Raw genomic sequence first — 10,213 nt, forward strand, 5'->3', positions numbered from 1 at the left:
GATTTACCATGGTTCATTAACTGAAGCAACTAGTTTTCACATTTATGTTGAGCTAGATCCTTGCAATACATCCTCTAGGCAGGGAAGCGAATCCTAGCCTTTGAGCCATCTTTTCGCTGTACGTTTTTGTGAAGAATAACACGCAGTGTAGTGATTTCCTCCCAGAACTAGTGATTTTGCACTTGGAGACTCTAGCCTTAAAACCAGAATTTTTTAAGTCATGTATGGTACAGTCTCACACATCTATGTATGAGATTGTTCCAAATAAATCCAGTTTCTGAGGAAGTAAAACGCTGACCCAACACAGACATAACTCTGTGTTCGTGTCTGCAGTGTCCTTTCAGTGTTTGGCTGATGAACCATGCCTCTGAGGGTACAAGGGGCTGTGCCTTCATGCAAACAGTGTCCTGCACATTGCAGACATCAAGAACTTTCCACGAGAATCCCTTCTGCATATCATTTACATTGGCTCCCTCAAAACACTGACAATATCTACATAGCTTTCCTGTTGGTGGACACTGAACTGTCACTATTTCTCTGTTCATAAAATATCCCCGAACCAACTGCATCTCAGCAGACATGAAGGTTTTAACTCCTGAGATTTCAGGTTCCTTTTGGAAGCAGGGTGAACAAATAATAGAACAAAATAGTGCTGATGCAGAAGATTTATTTTACGTTTCAAGACAGTGGGCCATGCCAAGGGGACTCTGCTTTACCTGATAATGCCTGCACATAGGGAACAGTGATTTTATCAGTACATCAGGAGGCAGAAAATGCCAAAGTGTATGAGGAAACTGGTCTCAATTGCATTTCTATAACCTGAGGCAGCTCCATTAGTTTTACTAAAGTTATTTTGGGCTCGCACCACTATAACTGAGTCCAGAAGCTGACCTGTAGCTTTATACTTTCTCTGTTGCTTTTTTTTTCATTTTTAAGTGCACCTACTCTTATTTGTTTATTATTCTGTTATCTTTTGTCTCACAGATTGTAAAGAAGTAATTTGCCCTGTAGTTTCACTTAAAGTGCTGGTAGACAGCAGCAAGACTCACATTAAATTTAGGAAATTTTGGCCTCTTGGCTTCCTCCACACTGCTTAGAAGAGGCAAGAATTTTGGCCAAATTAACCATATTTAAAATTGTATGAAGGACAAGTTAAAACTGCTTGAGACATTTTGTCTTTCTCAAGGTCCATCTCATAGGTTTCTCTAGGTTTTCTGGCCATTCCTGTTATTCCCCCAATATTACTCTTTTCTGCAAGTGAAAATTTAAGCAGCAGCTCTGACGCTAGGTCCCCACACACCTGCCTCAGGTCCACATAGCTCCTCCATTAAGCTTTTATACCTACATGTGTCATACACATACTACATTGCACATTGGTCTTCATCTATTTATTCTAATATTTCTGACTGAAATGAAGAATCAAGGCAATATTGGATATATGAGAGGCCATGATGGCTGAGCCACTTCCTTAGCCTCTGGTCTGCTCTTCGAGCCTTTTCACTGTTTTTTTGTGGAGTGGGGGGCTGTGGTGTTAGAATTCAATGCACCAAAGCAGTATCTAGCTGCCTAACACATTTTTCGTCAGTTTTATCAAACTGATTACAAAAGGACCTTTTAAAAAGAATGGCTGGACATCACTGTTATTAAACCTGTCTGTGAAAATGGAAACATCTTACTTCCCCAAAATGTTTCAAAACAGGAATCAAACAGAGATCAAACATGATTATCAATGGAGGGAAATAACTTCCATTGCAGAGTTCCAGGGGGGAAATGATAATTTTGCAAAGGAGACATTTTCCACTCAAAAATTTTCTACTAGATCTTACTGCTTCCAGGCCTCTGAACGTTCAGTCTGCAGCTGCAGTCTGGTGTGTCCTGATCGTTACTGCTCAGGTAGTCCTGCAACAGCTTATTCACTTGGTGGAGCTTTATATCCAAAGCATGACGCTGGGTGTCTAGTGAAACTGCAGTGACTTCTCTCTGCACAAAAAGCACACTAAAGATATACAGTGCTTGGAAATAACAGAAAAAGAAACCGAGAACTTCAATCTCAAGTGCTCACAGGCTTTCCAGAATACAAGCAACAAAATCAAAGAAAGAAAAAGAAAAACTCGGGCTTTGTTTGGGAACGATTCACTCCCCAAGAACTGGAGATTCATTCTTAACAAACACAGTTCTTAGCCAAAATCCAAGTTAGTTTATTCTGAAAGAATGGCCATGGGAGGGATAGCTCTTTTAGGCTTTTCCTACTCACTTATTTGTATGCCTCACCGAAAGGCCGGATGTTGCATTTCAGTTTCAAACTTGCTCACGTCTTTGGCACATCACACATGAAACCCCCCAAACATCTTCACTCAGCTGATAAAGCAGAGCAAGTCCGACTCACGGATCTGTCAGCTCTGGGCATCTGTCCTATGCTTTCCAAATTCATTTTCTTCTAGTACAGTTATCAACTCATGCTTCAGGCCCTAGTGGGATTGGGGAAGGAGAATGTTTATAAGAAAACATCACTGATAATATTTGCATGTAAACAAGAACATCCCAACCAAAGAGTTTATGCCCCCAAAAGAATCAGTGCAGGTCTCAGACATGAAGCATCCCCTACAGATTTTACTACTGCCTTTTATGTTTTATGAAAGACATCCACATACAATGAACAAAACAACATATTTACAATTATTGATGCTGCACCTATGGTCAGTGATAATGAGGAAAACAGCCCACAGGGAAGCAAATCTCCAGAGGATTGCGTAGACCTGTCCAGAAAGTTTCACATGCAAATGCTCCTCCCGGAGTAATTGTAACACGTCTGTTGTCACCAGTCAGAGCACAACCACAGCACCGAGTGCTGCAGCCCCCCTGGCGCAGGCCCATCTTTGCACTCTCCTTCCTCTTCCCATGGCTCTGTCTTCAGTTCCTTACAAGCACTGAATTCCCTGGAAAAGGGAAGACTTTTCCCTCATTTGAGTTTCTTACTCAGTAATAAATTTCCACCATGGCAACAAATGCCAGTGAATCAGTGTCTGTTAGCTAGTGTGATAAATGCAAACGACACCTGCTACTTCCCTGCTAATACTGCTTCATTTTTATCTCATTCATTCTTCTTCTTTTGATTTTTATGCACTACCATTCTATTGAAAATGTGGCAAACGTCACTGTTAGTGGGATAAAGCAACTACTCTGGGATGTTGCCAAATGAGTACTTTTTTTCCAGAAAGACAATTAATTCCACTTACCGTCAGACAGAACATAAAGTGGCTGCAAAGGCTTTAACAAGGTCTGGCCTGACTCATAACGTCCTCTTGAGATGAGGAAAGAAGGAACAGCCTGCCAAATCCCTCGACGCTTTGAGGGAATGCCCCTGCTACGATCCTGAACAGACGAGGCAGAGCTGAAGGGCAGGACTTGGGGCAGGACGTGACAATCCCTTCTCCAACATGATGAAAATCAAAAAAACTACAAAGAATTGTTTCCTAGGAAGAAAAGCTGAATAATCACTGCCATTTACAGGTAGCAAAGGAGGTAAAACCTCATGTCTACTGTATGCCATGGATTCCTGTTAATTCTCTCTATTCCAAGACAAATAGATGTTAAGCTGGGATTGTACCTGAGAGCAAGTGTCAACTGTTTAGTTAGAAACACTGCAAGACAAATGTTAATACAAAACTAACCATTAGAAACCCAGGAAATCCAGTTTATATTACACTTCAGCGTATGCCAAAACAATCCCAGCTGTTCCTTGTTAAGTCTTTTTGACTATAAGCAAAACCATCTCCTACAGACCAGCATCTGACCTGATCTCCCCTGGTCAGCTGTAGTATCGGAGCTACTAAGAGATGCCTTTATTCAGTTTGAAGAGGAGCTTAGAAAAGCATGAGGACAGCTTAGACAGCAGAGTCTGGCTTGACTTTATCCATGCTAATGGGAAGTGCAGTGGCTTGAAAAGATCACAGGTGGGAAGAAGGCAAAATAAATGACGGACCTTCCGCAGGCAAAGGTCAACACAGCTGTTAAAACCTTGTACATGGATTTGTTGGCTTCCTGCAGACTAAAATTGCAAAAATAGCACCATCCCCCTCAACACGGAGCAATAGCCAGCAAGGGCTGCACCCTCCCACCCACGCCACGTCCTCACTGCTCTGCGCCCCGGTCCCCCATCACCATGCAGTAAGGGGCTGCTCTGCCCTGGCTGCCCTGACAGGGTGGAAGCTTTGAACAGTGTTGTAGACCATCAGTGAGATCACCCAGATCAATGACAAAAATTAACACAAAAAATGTATGAGAAGAGCCAGTGCCTGACACATGCAACTACAGCTCTCGCTAGTGGTAGCAGACCCTCAATGCCTCCCACGTCTGCAACGTGAAATACAGATGCCTGAAAAAGACATTCCCTTGACTTGGACCAACAGGGCAGAAATCAAGCCGTCTCACACAGCCTTAGCCTAGCTGCCATCTTCGGATGTAATCATGCCTTTCATATAATTATTATACACCATGCTATTGTATAATATTCTCTCCTAAATCAGCCGGCGTCACTCATGTGCCTTGGATTGCCCACGTATGCTTGCTACTAATCATCTTTAAAAAAAGTCCTAAATCTCTTTCCCTCTTTCCTACGAAGATCTGATACTGTGGGCAAGTATACCCAGGCTAATATTTCTTCCCTGCTTAGTCCATCAGGTTGTCCAACTTTCACAACGTGACAGCTGAAATTTACTTTCTTTGTATCAGATGAAGTGGTGGTTTTTCCAGGACTTAGCTGCATTCTTCTAAGAATCCTATTTTCAAAGTTCTTACTAAGCACATTGCATCTACAATCTAGCTTTCAGCTAACATTTCCATGTCCTTTAAATACAGCTGTGAACAGAACCCCCATAAGTCACTGTCCCTCTTACCAAAGTATTACAAAATTGTTTAGGCTACAAATATTTTCTCTGATAAATACAAAATGTCAGGCAAAGCAGCAGAGCTTGCATGTGACCCCGGCAGGGAGCTGCGAGGAAGGAAGCACGTTGCAGGTCAGCTCGGGGGCACCTAGAAAAGTCTTGGGACATTTGCAGTATTAATGAACTCAGCACAAAGTAGCACAAGGCAAGTTTCCAGAACTTGGAGCAGTGCTGCAAGCCCACAGACAGCCGTGAGCAAGCGAGGGACCAACAGCGGGTGCGGACCGACCACTGCAGCACCCAGGCAGCAGAGTAGGCATCAGTGGCCCAACAGATGCATGGCCTTAGAGGAAAAAGTAGGGTTTCAAGCATGATAAGAATTAAAATTTGCATGTGCTATTTTCTGAAAGTTACATTGGCCCCTTGGAGTCTGAGAAAACATCCCAGTTTGAAAGACAGTTCACTAGTATAACTTACATCTTCTGTATTGCTGCACCCTGCTCTTATTACAACCACATTCCCTCAACTTCTGCTGCATATTTAATCCACCTGAAGTTAGGAACTCTTTCTCTGCCACAATTAGTTGCTGTGGAAATGAGGCTTGCACCCTGGTGGATTAGAGTTTGAAAGGTCTGATTGCACACATTGCACTCCCCAAACTCAGACTTCAGTGCGCAGTGAACAAATGAGAAATAAGTAATAGAAGTGGATCAGCCCTTGAGAAACAAAAGGTCTTGTTTTCATGCAAATATCATCTATTGGGCAGAACAATGAAGGAGAAATAAAGAAAAGACAGAGACAAAGCCACAGAATGCTTCTCAGCCGAAGGCTTTTCAAGAGGCATCAGCTGCTTTTTAACAGTAAACAAAGATTTCAGGGTTTTTGCATCCCTAGGTGGTAGTCAGTAGATGTAACCAAAAGCAAGTGTCAGATTTGCTTTAACTTTCTTTTTGTCACTTAATTCCTATTCACATCCTGAGGTGGGAGCAATTCTTAACATCTGTTACTGAACTTTTAAAGCAGAAAGCATTTTTTAAAAAGAAAAAAAAAAGAAAGGAGGAAAGAAAAATGAACTAAAAAGAACAGTGGTAGCAAACAATGGCAGATCTCCAAGGCAGATGCCTGGCTCCAAAAAGGTCCTTGGGGGCAGCTCATGGCAAGAGCATCTTTGCCTTAGTGCAAGTCAGCACCTGGCAAAGGCTGGGTGTGGGCACCAGGTGGAAACAAGGGAAGGTCTCGGAGCCAAGGCAGTCACAGCGGACAAGGAGCTAACAGTCACCAAAGCCTGCTGTAGAACGGGAGTATTTTAGGCCTTGTTCAAAGTACTCTTAAATAGGTAGGGAAAACTCCAGCCCTTAAACCGCTGCAGAGGGAGAATGTCAGTAACAGGCATGTGCAGTGATGGTTCTTAGGATTAATCATGAATTTTGCATGTATTTCTCTCAATGGCATTGCAATTTTTGATCTGTCAAGCCCTGGTGAGATAAGACAGCAGCCAGCCCACGCACCCTGACCCCTGCCCCACGCCAAGGACCTTCCCTGGGTCGAGGCCCTGCTTGGACCACGGACATCCCTGGCCACAGTCATGTCCGAAGCTTAGGGGGCAGCCCGCACCATCTCTGCTTGTACAACCAGAACTCGTACAAGTTTCTTGCTTCGCCCCGTATTTATGTAGCTCTGGAAGAGGGTGGTTTTAGGTGGCAAAAAAATCAGCAAACCTGCTTTAATGACAAGGAGATGCTAGACACAGCATTTCTCCTTCGTGCACCTTCCTATTCAGCCCCGGCTTGGCTGCGTGAGCAGCATCGGCGCTTGGGGCTGCACCGCATCTCCTGCACAGCCCTCACCACCCGCCTTGGGGGAAACAGCCCAAGCTAAGGAAAAGCACAAACAAAAACTGTGGCAAATGCCAAGAGATGCCTGGCTGTTACCTTTCCTACGTTTTTTACAGCATATAAACTGAATGCACTCAGAGGCTGCTAATATTAAAATGCGTTAATGGGTTTAAAGTCTGAGCTGCAACTTTTGCAAACAGTCTCAGGTGGAACTACTTTTCCAGTAGTCCTAGCATTAAAATACTTGAGCACTTAATGAAAAATTCAGGGCAAAAAATAAACTGTAAATATAAAGAGCCCTGAAGTCCCTGTGGGCAAGCACAAAGCATTGCTGCTACAGAGAGGCAGTGTTTCAGGCACGGTTACACTTAATGCTGAACACATTCGAATTGCCAAAGAGATTAATACCAAATATTTACCTTCTAGTGCCATTAAACAACTTCATCAAAAGCATTGAATGAAAGCAAAGTGCATTTCCTTTGCAAACCTCATTACAGAATTGACATGCCTTGCTCTCCCCACTTTAACACTTCAACCAGAGCAGGTTTGTTGTTTGGTACCCGCTATTATAAAGGCAGCTAGGTTTGATTTTCTCTGGTGTTTGCTTGTACCTTTTCTGGCCAAACACTAAAAATACTGCAGGGGCATGGGGGGGGGAGGAAGAGTAGCCTGGGGAAGCATTTATATCCATGACATCTTAATTGAATCTTTTAAAGTTGTTTTAAAGCTCAGAGTGAAATGGTCTAAAAGGCTTATTGCAAACATACCTCACGCTCTGAACGTTCCCGAGCTACATCGCTACTCATTGCACTTCCATAGGGCTCATTTTCCTTGAAAAGACAAATCAATTAATCATCAATTTTAAAAGTCTCCTTTCCAAACACTCTAAAACGTTTCTCGAGGTACTTTATTAGGTGATTCGTTTTCTAATGCTTTACCAGGACGGAGACAGCAGAGTCTCGGGTGGCTTTGGACGAGCTGGGTGCTCACCACCCCCGCGTCAGCACCTTGGATGAACCAACGGCCGGCACACTGGTGCTACGTGTCCGAGTGGGAGCCAAGGGCCAGCTGGCAGCCGTGCACACCGCTGCATTCGCCACTGCCCAGGGGCTCACGCGGGAGGCAACCACCAGAGGAAGCAACAGGCTTTAGCAGCGTTACTGTCGGGGCTGGGGTGGGAAATCAGCCCTTGGCTTTCCCACCAAACACACTGCGCAAGCCAGGAACAGGTGACCTCTTTCCCGGTGCTCACCCCGGGGTTTTCCAGCATTGCCCAATAAAGGAGAGCGAAAAGGAGTTTTTTTCTTTTTTAGCAGGAAATCATGTCTGCAGCTCATATCCCAGTGGGCAACCTGGAAGATGAAGCGTTGCAAGCCCTGGCGGTGCGCGCTGGGCCAGGGCCACGGCACACACGTCCCAGACGAGCGGGAGCTGCTCGGCAGCTGTGGGAACGCAAAGAGGCATCCGGGGGAAGGGGATGACAGGCCCACGATGACGAGAGGGGTTTGGTCATGCCACAGGTGGTGATTTAAAGCCGTAAAGAGCATTATCTTACTGTATGCTCAAAACCAGAGAGGTAACTCTCTTTCATTTCTCAAATCCAGCTTCCAATCTTCCTAACGACGTGCAGTGCTGGTTCACCTATGCCCTCACCAACAAATGCCTGCCAGGCCTCGTCCGCACCGGGGGACACGGCTCCGTTTCCAGGAGAGGGTGTCAGCGGACCAGGGCAGCCGGCGGCACCACCGCACGGCCAGGACCACGGCTCCCACACCGCCGCTCCCCACGCTGAACACCCCCGGGGCCGGCACCAGGGCATCTGCAGCAGATAGGTCCTGTGCATTTACTGTGCTAAAGAATGCAAGCTTATATCTTTTTTAGTCTATGTTTTAACAGATAAAAGTTTATGAAGAAGGGAGAACATCCCATGCTGACTGGCTTTTGCTGCGGCAGTGGCAATACTGGTATCACCCTGTGAAACCAGTGGAAAATTAGCAGGCCCTGCTCCAAAGCCATCAGCCGCCACTGCCTTACAGGAGAGGAGACGAAAAGCAGCACAACAACAGGATGAAAACAATTTGCTTCATAAATAACAGATGGGGGAACAGAGCGACATCCTAGAGAAACCTGTTTAAAAGCAGATGCATTTTAATCTGAGAGGATTCCTTCTGCTTGCTCCCATCGGCTGCCTCCTCCTCCAAAACACCCTTCCCCAGGCAGACAGTGTTTCAAGCATCACATGCTGTGATTTCAATTCAATTCAAATACAGATCCAAAAGTTCAAGTATGAAATTACATACTTAGCCTTTTCAGATTAATTAATCCAAATGCATAGAGTAACTTACTGGCTTCTACGAGACAACATCTTTGTGTTAGCAAGGACAGTTAATTAGAGGTGGCACAAACAAATCCCACATCCGCTACAGTATTAGTTCCGAGGAACCACTCTCAGCCAAGCTAAGGGAACAGCTGATTCTTCATTCTTCACCAACCTGCTTCTGTTAAGATTTGAGCGTGAGGAAGGGCGATGCCTTGGGATCCTGGAGCCCGTGGCACCAGACGCAAGAGCCACAAGCCAGCAGGCGAAGAAACCCTATTTGTACCTCTGCTCAGCACTTACCTGCAGAGAAAACGAGTCGGGCCAAGCAGCCCGAACACTCACACCAAGGGAAACGCACGCGTCCTATGCACACAGCTGCCAGCAAAAGCAATGGCCAGTATTTCCCTGTCCTAAACTCAGCCCTGTTTTATAAAATACCAATACTAAAAACACATGCCGTCAAACTGCGGGGTTGATCTGATGTTTATCGGAGAAGGCTGGAACAAGCAGGGAAGACCGAAGTGCAGTAATTCCTGCTTTGCCTTTTGCCGGGGTGCTCACACCATCTAATTCAGGAGGCTACGGTATGCAGAGACTCCAAAGCTGAGCATTCAAAATCACCCTGCGGCGATGTCCTGCAAACCCACGCGTGCAGCAGCTCCCCGGAGCGCCCTCGCTTTCCACCCCGAATGAGTGCATGCTCCGTGCGTCGGAGATAAAAGACTTCATTTATCCCATCGATGTTGCCTAAGAGGTAAGAGACCGACCAACACAATATACAGAGCAAGTGTCATAAACAAAAGGTGAATTGTGTTAGATGCTAGCTGCTATCCCTTGACAGCGAGACTGCCTAAAATAAGCATCTGAAACGATTATCTTGCAAACTTCTAGACACACATGGTCATGATGAATGAATTTTAAGCTCAGAGTAGTATATCGTGTAACCATTTTATCCTTTATGCACTAAGCTAAATGTAAGAATAAGAAATCAGCAGCTGTGAAGGAGAGTATTCAAGACACTGGTAGTCAACAGACAGAATATTCCCATTTTTTGTTTTGAGTAATACTGTGATATATGGTCTGAAGAGGTACATACTGAAATCTCCTCAGCATTCAACACTTGTTTCTTAGGACAATATGTTTTAATTTTTACAGTAAATCTCATGGCAGTG

Source organism: Rhea americana, unplaced genomic scaffold, assembly GCF_003343005.1.
Source record: "Rhea americana isolate MKP2758 unplaced genomic scaffold, rheAme1 scaffold_14, whole genome shotgun sequence".
NCBI classification, from domain to species: domain Eukaryota; kingdom Metazoa; phylum Chordata; class Aves; order Rheiformes; family Rheidae; genus Rhea; species Rhea americana.